The sequence below is a fragment of the Rousettus aegyptiacus genome, unplaced genomic scaffold (genome assembly GCF_014176215.1).
Source record: "Rousettus aegyptiacus isolate mRouAeg1 unplaced genomic scaffold, mRouAeg1.p scaffold_m13_p_9, whole genome shotgun sequence".
NCBI lineage: Eukaryota > Metazoa > Chordata > Mammalia > Chiroptera > Pteropodidae > Rousettus > Rousettus aegyptiacus.
Window position 1 is genome coordinate 104639002 of NW_023416312.1, and position 8218 is coordinate 104647219.

The window sequence follows — 8218 nt, forward strand, 5'->3', positions numbered from 1 at the left end:
GTGCTTAGAGGAAAGTTTATAGCACTGAATGCCCATATTAGAAAATAACAAAGGGAAAAAAGAACAAAGGTCTAAAATCAATGATCTAAATACCCACCTCAGAAAACAAGAAAAAGAAGGACACATTGAATCCATAGTACAAAATAAAAAGAAAGTAAAACTAGAGCAGAAATCAATGAAATTGAAAACAGGAAATCAATAGAGAAAATCAATGAAACCAAAAGTTGGTTCTTTGGAAGATCAATATGTTAAATCAATGAAACCAAAAGTTGGTTCTTTGGAAGATCAATATGTTGAGTTATACAATGGAATTTCCTACTTTAAATTGGTGAATTGTGTGGTGTGTGAATTATATCTCAATAAAGCTGCTTTTAAAAATCAGATCAAAACCATGTTAACAGTAAAAAGAGCAGTGGTTGCCAGGGGCGAGGGAGGAGAGAGGATAAATAAGTGAAGCACAGACGATTTCAGGGTGGTGAAACTGTTCTGTGTGACACCGTAATGGTGGACACGTGTCATTATACACCGGTCCAGACCTGTAGAACGTACACCACCAAGAGAGAACTCTGATGTCAAGTAGGGACTTTGGGCGGTGACGATGTGTCCATGTAGGTTCACTGATTGTAACAAATGCACTGTTCTGGTGGGGGATGTTGCTGGTGGGGGTGGCTGTGTGTGTGTAGAGGGGTCCGTGTGCTTTCCATTCAATTTTGTTGTAAACCTAAAACTGCTCTAAAAAATAAAGTAATGGAAAGGGGAAAAAATTTAAGTGAGACTCTTCAAACTGAATGTAAAATAACAACAAAAATCCTGTACCTTTAAACTTCCTCTTAATGGCTCCTGTTTAGGCCCAACAAAACTAGGTCCCTTAAAAGCTCTCTGGACTGAGAAGCCCATCTCCTCCTCCTTAAGAGCAACAGGCCAGCCAGACAGCTCATTAGAACCTCTGCTTCAGCATCACTGTGACACTTTAGCTCCACGCATTCTGCTTCACTCCACCCAGACAAGAAACCTACATGAATTCAATCCAAAAGGTGATCTGCACTCACCGGGGAGAAAACTGTACCTTTTATACTCTTACCATCTTCTGTGTTTTCAACTAGCATGGGCTGTCTGCCTAACTTGTCCGTCATTTTACTATCTTCCCCCAAATTCAAGATCCAAACCAAACAAACAATTATTAAAAACGCTAATGCTAAATCTAACAAAAGATACTAGTGTTAAAGGCCCTATGCTGGAAGGAAAGTGTATGGAAGACCTAATTTGTTACAGACTCAGGAAACAAAGGAAGGTTGCCTCCTTCAAATTGGCCTAATTAGCACTCATTGTAGCCTGGTCTCTAAGAGGTTCTGACAAGAAATGGCCACGTACCTATCTGTGAAGAATAATGTATCACATAATTGAATATCCCCCTTCCACTGCCTGATAATAGTGACTATATGTTGAACTCTGAGTATGTGCCAGGCATCATGCCATGTATACTTTATATATTTTTTCATTTAATTCTCACAATAACCATATCAGCCTCATTAATCTACTTAAGCTAAGGAGACTGAAGTTTGGAGAAGGTAATTCCCCACGATCACACAGCTAGTAAGTGAAAGGGCCAGGATTCATTCTCTTAACTATTAAATATTTAAAATGATCATCATCTCCATGTAGCCAATATTTCACTAGAAAGATACTTCAGTATAATTAAACTTCTATCTAGTATCACTTCAAAGCATACTTCCTTTCCTATTTAACCTCGCCTTCTTAGATATTTTTATTGCAGTTCAAACTAAGTCTCTTCATTCTTGAAGTCAAGCCAGGTTACAAAACAGACTTAGTTCTTCTGGGGCTTATGTGCCATGGGTGCCATCCCACTGCAACAGAACAAAACCCCAGGCTTTGTCCTCTTGCTTTGCTGCTTATGACCCAGGCCTTGACCTCTGCTTTAAGGTCTAAGATTCATATCTGGATTTTTCCATATTCACCTTCTATGCTATTTTTCTTTCTTGTTTTTGTCCTCTTTTCCCTAGAAAACTAGAAACTAGTAGGGACTACTCCCCTGGCTAGACCAGAATGACACCAATTGCTTCACAAACTGGAATTCTGACAGCGTAAGAGCTCCACATCCCACGTCACAAGTGATGGAGATGACCATGCAAACAATAGCTTTTCTGCGATCTCTTCTCTGATGGTTGCTAGAATGACAAAAAGAGAAATGTTGTGTTTATAAGGGTGGCCATTAAACATTCATATTACAACAGTAAAAATCAATGTAATAAGTCTCCAGTAGGATCATATTTTCTGCTCTTATCAACCAACACCAAATATGCAGTATTAATATAAAAACAGCTAGCTGTAAGGCTCCTTGCCAGCTAACTGACTCCCCACCTCCATCCCACTGCCAATTATTTCAATATTCTTTTAGTTCATAACAGATGATAGCTAGAACTGAAAACGTGCCGACTTACCATCACAGCAGTTAATCTTAAGGCTGTTTTAATTGGGGCTCTACATCTCCCATTCAGTCCCCTGTTTGCTTTACATTTTCTCTTCTATCCTTCTTGCCACATTATCTTACTCATACATAGACAGGATCATATCAAATAGAGTCAGGGCAATTGAGATCAAAACCCTCGTGCTAAAGCAGATCCTACACAATGCTCTATACATTGTGGGTTGTAGATGGCTCTGGAAAAGAACAGAAAAAGATTATTCCAGAAATTCAACTCATTTTTAAAGCTCCAATTTCCTAATTACAAAAGGGATGTAATTGATCACAGTCTACAGGACACATTCATGGCAAAATTATGATCTACAGTCAACTTCAAGTCCAATGGTGACATTAATAACTTATCAGCTACACACCAAATTTCACATTTGTCATAGTCAACATGTTCTAGAGCAGTGAAACTGCTTCCCAGCTACCAATACCAGTTCCAACATTCCCCTAAGATTTAAACAAAATAAGTAGCTTTCTTAGTATACTCTCCAACTAACAGAATTTTAAACTCCAGTTATACTCTCTTTTCAAACTAATCACATAGATGCCTATATTATCTTCTATTATACCCCCCAATTGTACCCTAAGCTTAAGGAATGAACTATCCACCATTTGCTAAAACTTTCTTGCTTTTGGTCTTGCTCATCCATTCAGCCTCTATCTCTTCGCCTTAACTCTGGGTGTTCCACATTCTGCTGCTTCCTTTGTAAACCTCATAATTGGAGGCTGCTCATATCTTCGACTCACCTCTCCCCATATATCAAGATTGGGATAGCATCTTCTTCACTGGATCCTCAAAGTATTATTTTACCAACTTCCCTCAACAGCCCTTCTTTCTTCAAAGTTCATACTACTCAATTTTATCGCCCTTTCATTGTTAAATGTCAACTTTGGGTCTCTCACCTACAATCACTGAGGACTTTGGGAATACCTATTTCCCTTTCTCTCTTCATCACAAAAGCCCTCAGCTTCTCCCTTGACAATGTAACATTCAAATCTCACAGCTCCTTGACAAATCTTATTCTCATTTCTTCATCACAACTCCATGTGAATTGTCCATTGCTGTAGTGACACCTGTAATGGTTCTACCTCCAAAATGACAGTGGCCACTCTCAGAACTACTTGTTCTTCTACCTCTCCTACATATTACACTCTCTGAATTTACCCTTTGACTTCCTCAGGGCCTTTAATTTATCAAGCCTCTTACCTATTTTCCAAGGACATCATGTCCCTATGGACTTTGCTTCCTTATCTACCTAGGAAAGATTCCTTGGACGGTAGGACTTCAATGACAGTCACCAGCACTCTCAATTCTCCTATCCTCTTGGTGTACCACCATTATCTATTCTACCAACCCCCATCCACAAATCAACCCACTTATTTATATTTTCCAGTCCTGTTTATAAGTAACAAAGTACTACTGAGTAAAAGACTGTACTCCTGACCACTAGTTTCTCCTCCACGCAGTTGATCTTCCACTGCTATCAGAATGATCTTTTAAAATATAAATTAAGCAAGACTTCGGAAATGGCAAAGTGAGAGGTTCAGCAAATCCTCTCCCTCAAAAAAAAAAACAATGATATTACTACAACATTATCAAAATCACCATTTCAGGACTGTGGAAATAGACTAAAATTAAATAATAAATTAAGAAATGCTTCAGAAAACCTACTGAACCTTGGGTAAGAACAGTGGGAATGTATGGTGTTTTAGCTTGAGGCTGTTCATATCCCCGCTCCCAGCTCTGATGGAACTGATTTTGCAAGGGCATGGCAAGACAAGCCCTGAACAACAACTTGCCTGCTGGAGGTGAACTACTTCTTTAGGAATGAGCACAGATAAAATGTCTTATGCCCAGGGGTGTTGAAGATAGCAAACTCCTTACATCAGGAAAAAGGAACATCACAATTACCTGAGGTCACAATATTGGTTGGTGCAAGCGATAGAACAACAGCAAAGAGATCTAGGAAATGAGGCAGCCTTACTGGGACTCGATAAGCTCCCTCATATCACTGGTGGTCTAGAAGGCTATGCATATGTGCATGTCAGGGTACCGGAGAGGGCCCCAGTTATCCACATTTCCTTGGCTGGATGTGAAGACTCACACAGGCACAGAGGAGACATGAGAAGGCCCAGCAGAAAGTAAAACTCAGGGAAGACTTATAAACTCCCTGGACTCTGATTATGCTTCCCAACCCACACACAACCCCGTCAACAAAGGGTAGAAGACAATACTGGCCCAAGGTGTTTAAGGACAACCTCGAACAAACTATCGACTGTCCACTAAGCTGTCCTGGCCCAGATATGACACCTGGGAACCAGGCTTAGAAATAGAATTTTTAGAAAACAAAGAAGAAATATTAATGGGCTATACACTGAAGAGGAGATCGAATCTACAGAATTAGTCCAGGCAAGTCACTGAACAAAGAAAAAATGAAACAAAACCACAACAATCTTCAGAACCTGCACTTAACCTTTTGAGGAACTATTGACTGTTTTTCCAAAGTAGCTACACTCACCAGGATGCCTGTGATCAAAAAGACAGATAATAACAAGTGTTGGTAAGAATGTGGAAGAAACTGCAACCCTCATATACTGCTGGTGGGAATGTAAAATGGTGCAGCTGCTTTGGAAAACAACATGACAGTTTCTCGAAAGGTTAAATACAGAGTTAACCATATTACTACAGGTGAAAAAAGGATTCTATAATAAATCCAACTGAAAGTGACCCCACACAGTGATCTGATCATAAATTCCTAACTGGGCAGGTCATGGTGGGTAGTCGTGCCCCAGGCCTATAAAAGGTTTATATTCAACTTAACAAGTTCTGTCCACTGTTTTTGTGAATCTAGGTTAACACGCCTTTGAAATGCCTTTGTTTCAGAACCCTGGGAAGCATAACCACCCTCAAGAGAACACAGGATCTTGTTAACTACCCTGTCATCCAATCATAGAGATTTCCCTGCCTTGCTTTCTCACATGTTCATGAAATCTTTCTTAAGGTCCCTTCTTAATTCCAAAGGTATAAAAGGTCTACAGCCATGCCATCCTGAATACTCCTGATCTCATCTGATCTCGGAAGCTAAGCAAGGTTGGGCCTAGTTAATACTTGGATGGGAGACCACCTAGGAAGACTGGGTGCTGTATGCTTTAAAAATAAAAATTAAAAAAAAGTATAAAAAGAACTACAAAACTGTCATTCTTTGGAGCATTTGAGATCTTGCTTCCTGATATGTCATCAGTTTAACTCAAATAAATTCATAAAAATTCTCTATAGGTTTGGACATTTCTTACATTGACATTACCCAAAAGTGGAAACAACCCAAAATGTCCAATAGCTGATGAATGGATAAACAAAATATGATATATTCATACAAAGAAATACTATTCAGACATAAAAAGGAATGAACTCAATATTGATACATGCTATAACATGGATGAACCTTGAAAACACTGTACTAAGTGAAAGAAGCCAGACCAAAAGGCCACATACTGTATGATTCCATTTATAGAAAATGTCTAGAGTAGGTAAATCCATAGAGAAATAAAGTGGATTATTGCTTGCAGGGGGCTGGGGGAGAATGAGTTAATGTGAAGTGACTGCAAACCAGTACAAGGTTTCTTTTTGAAATGTTCTGGAAGTAGATAGTGGTGATGGTTGAACATACTAAAAACCACTGAGTTATATACTTTAGTATGGTGGATTTTGTGGTATGTGAATCACATCTCAATTAAAATAATAATAATAAAACAATGCTAAGAGAAAGCAGCCAGATGCAAGAGGCTGTATAGTATATGATAACATTTTTAGGAAATCTCTAGAAAAGGCAAATCTATAGAGATAGTGGTTGCCTGAGATTAGGAGTGGGAAAGGTGGTTGACCTAATAAAGGTACAAGGGATCCTGTAGCCTTATGGAAATGTTATAAAATCAGATTGTGGTTGTGGTTGCATAACTATATAAATTTACTTAATTGTATGCTTTAAACAGATGAATTTTATACCAGGTAAATTATACTTCAATAAAGTCATTGTTAAAAAAAAGAAAATTGAAATAAACTAGGGCTCCTTAGAGAAATGGCAAGTCTGGGGCAGGAAATACAAGAAAAGCTTTGCCCAGAAATCAAGCAAGCTATGGAACCCTAATGAGTGGTGTCAGAGGGCTATGGGAAGCAACACTTTGGCAAAAGACAAGAAAATTTGAATGTTGACAAGAATAATGATTGCAATCAACTGAAACCCATCGAATACATTAAAAAACATGAGTTCATGACAGAGAGAGAACAAACACATATAACTCATTGGATATCATTGAAAGTAAGTAACTAGGGTACCAACTCTTTATTTTTAAAATTGGTAAGCAAGTTCAAGAGCAACAATTATGCATCTCTCCTGCATTCCCTGTACATGTAACCTGATGGTCCTAGTTGATGATGGAAAGTTTACTTTCAGAAGAATTCCAGCTAATTCATATAGAAGACAAAATTAGGAAATCACCATTTTGAAATTCCTGGTGAAATAATTCTGACAATGATCATCAAAGGATTAATTAGGTAAAAGTTTGATAGAAAACATCATAATGAAGGAATCAGGCTGTTACCTGTTCATTAAAGGTGGAATAGACATGTGCCTCCACATGTGATTCAGAGGGAATTATACAGCAACTCCCGTGAAGTATTCTTGACCAAAAAAAAAAATGGACCTGAATATCATCAAGTGTCTAAAGCCAACTTCCCTTATAGAAAATATGGGGTTACAGCATAGAGGAATAAAGTAAATAACAGTACAAGAAAGAAAACAGAGAAATCCAAAATGTGGCATTTTTATAGGAAAACGGACCCACTTTCTACAACAAGCAAATGGCTTAAAAAATGAGGTTCAGACTGTTTTAGATGAAGAGTGACTAGAGATAATAACTGAAACTTTGTACCCCTTGACCAACATCTCCCCCATTACTCCCTTCCTCCTTGATTGTGGTAAATATTTCACAAAGTCCACCTACATCAAATCATCAAGTTGTACACCTTAAATACATACAATTTTTAATTGCCAATTATACCTTGTCTTAGTCCATCTGGGTCACTTTTTAAAAAAATACCATATACCAGATGGCTTATAAACAACAGAAATGTATTTCTCACAGTTCTAGGGCAGAAAAGTCCCCACTCAAGGCACTGGCAGATCCAGTGTCTGGTGAGAGCTCACTTCCTGGTTCATGTCTGGTGCCTTCTTGCTCATGTGGTAGAAGGGGCAACGGAGCTCTCTGGGGTCTCTTTTCATAAGGGCTCTAAAACCATTCGTGAGGGCTCTACCCTCCCAAAGGCTCCCAATATCATCACCTTGGGGGTTAGGTTTCAACATATTAATTTGTGGGGAGGCACAAACATGTAGTCTATAGCAACCTCAATAAAGCTGGGAAAAGAAGAGATAATCAAATGTAATACATTGACCTTGTTTGGACCTTTATGTGAACAAACCAATTGTTAGACCATCTTGTGAGATAATCTGAGAAATTTTATAATGGGCTGGATATTATATGCTATTAAGGAATTATTAATTTTGTAAGATAACATAATGATAGCATGGTTGTATAAGAAAGCATCTCTACTTTTTAGACATGCCTACTGAATATACAGGGGTGAAGTAACATGTCTGGGATTGACTTTAAAATACTTCAGCAAACTTTAAAAAAGACTGGGAGGAAAAAAAAAGATAACTGAAACAAGAT

The 8218-nt window shown here is 38.3% G+C and overlaps 1 pseudogene; it reads left to right on the plus strand.

The window, feature by feature from the left end:
• The first annotated feature begins 5522 nt into the window (after window positions 1-5522).
• Window positions 5523-5641, plus strand: LOC118608606 (annotated as a pseudogene).
• Window positions 5642-8218: the final 2577 nt, after the last annotated feature.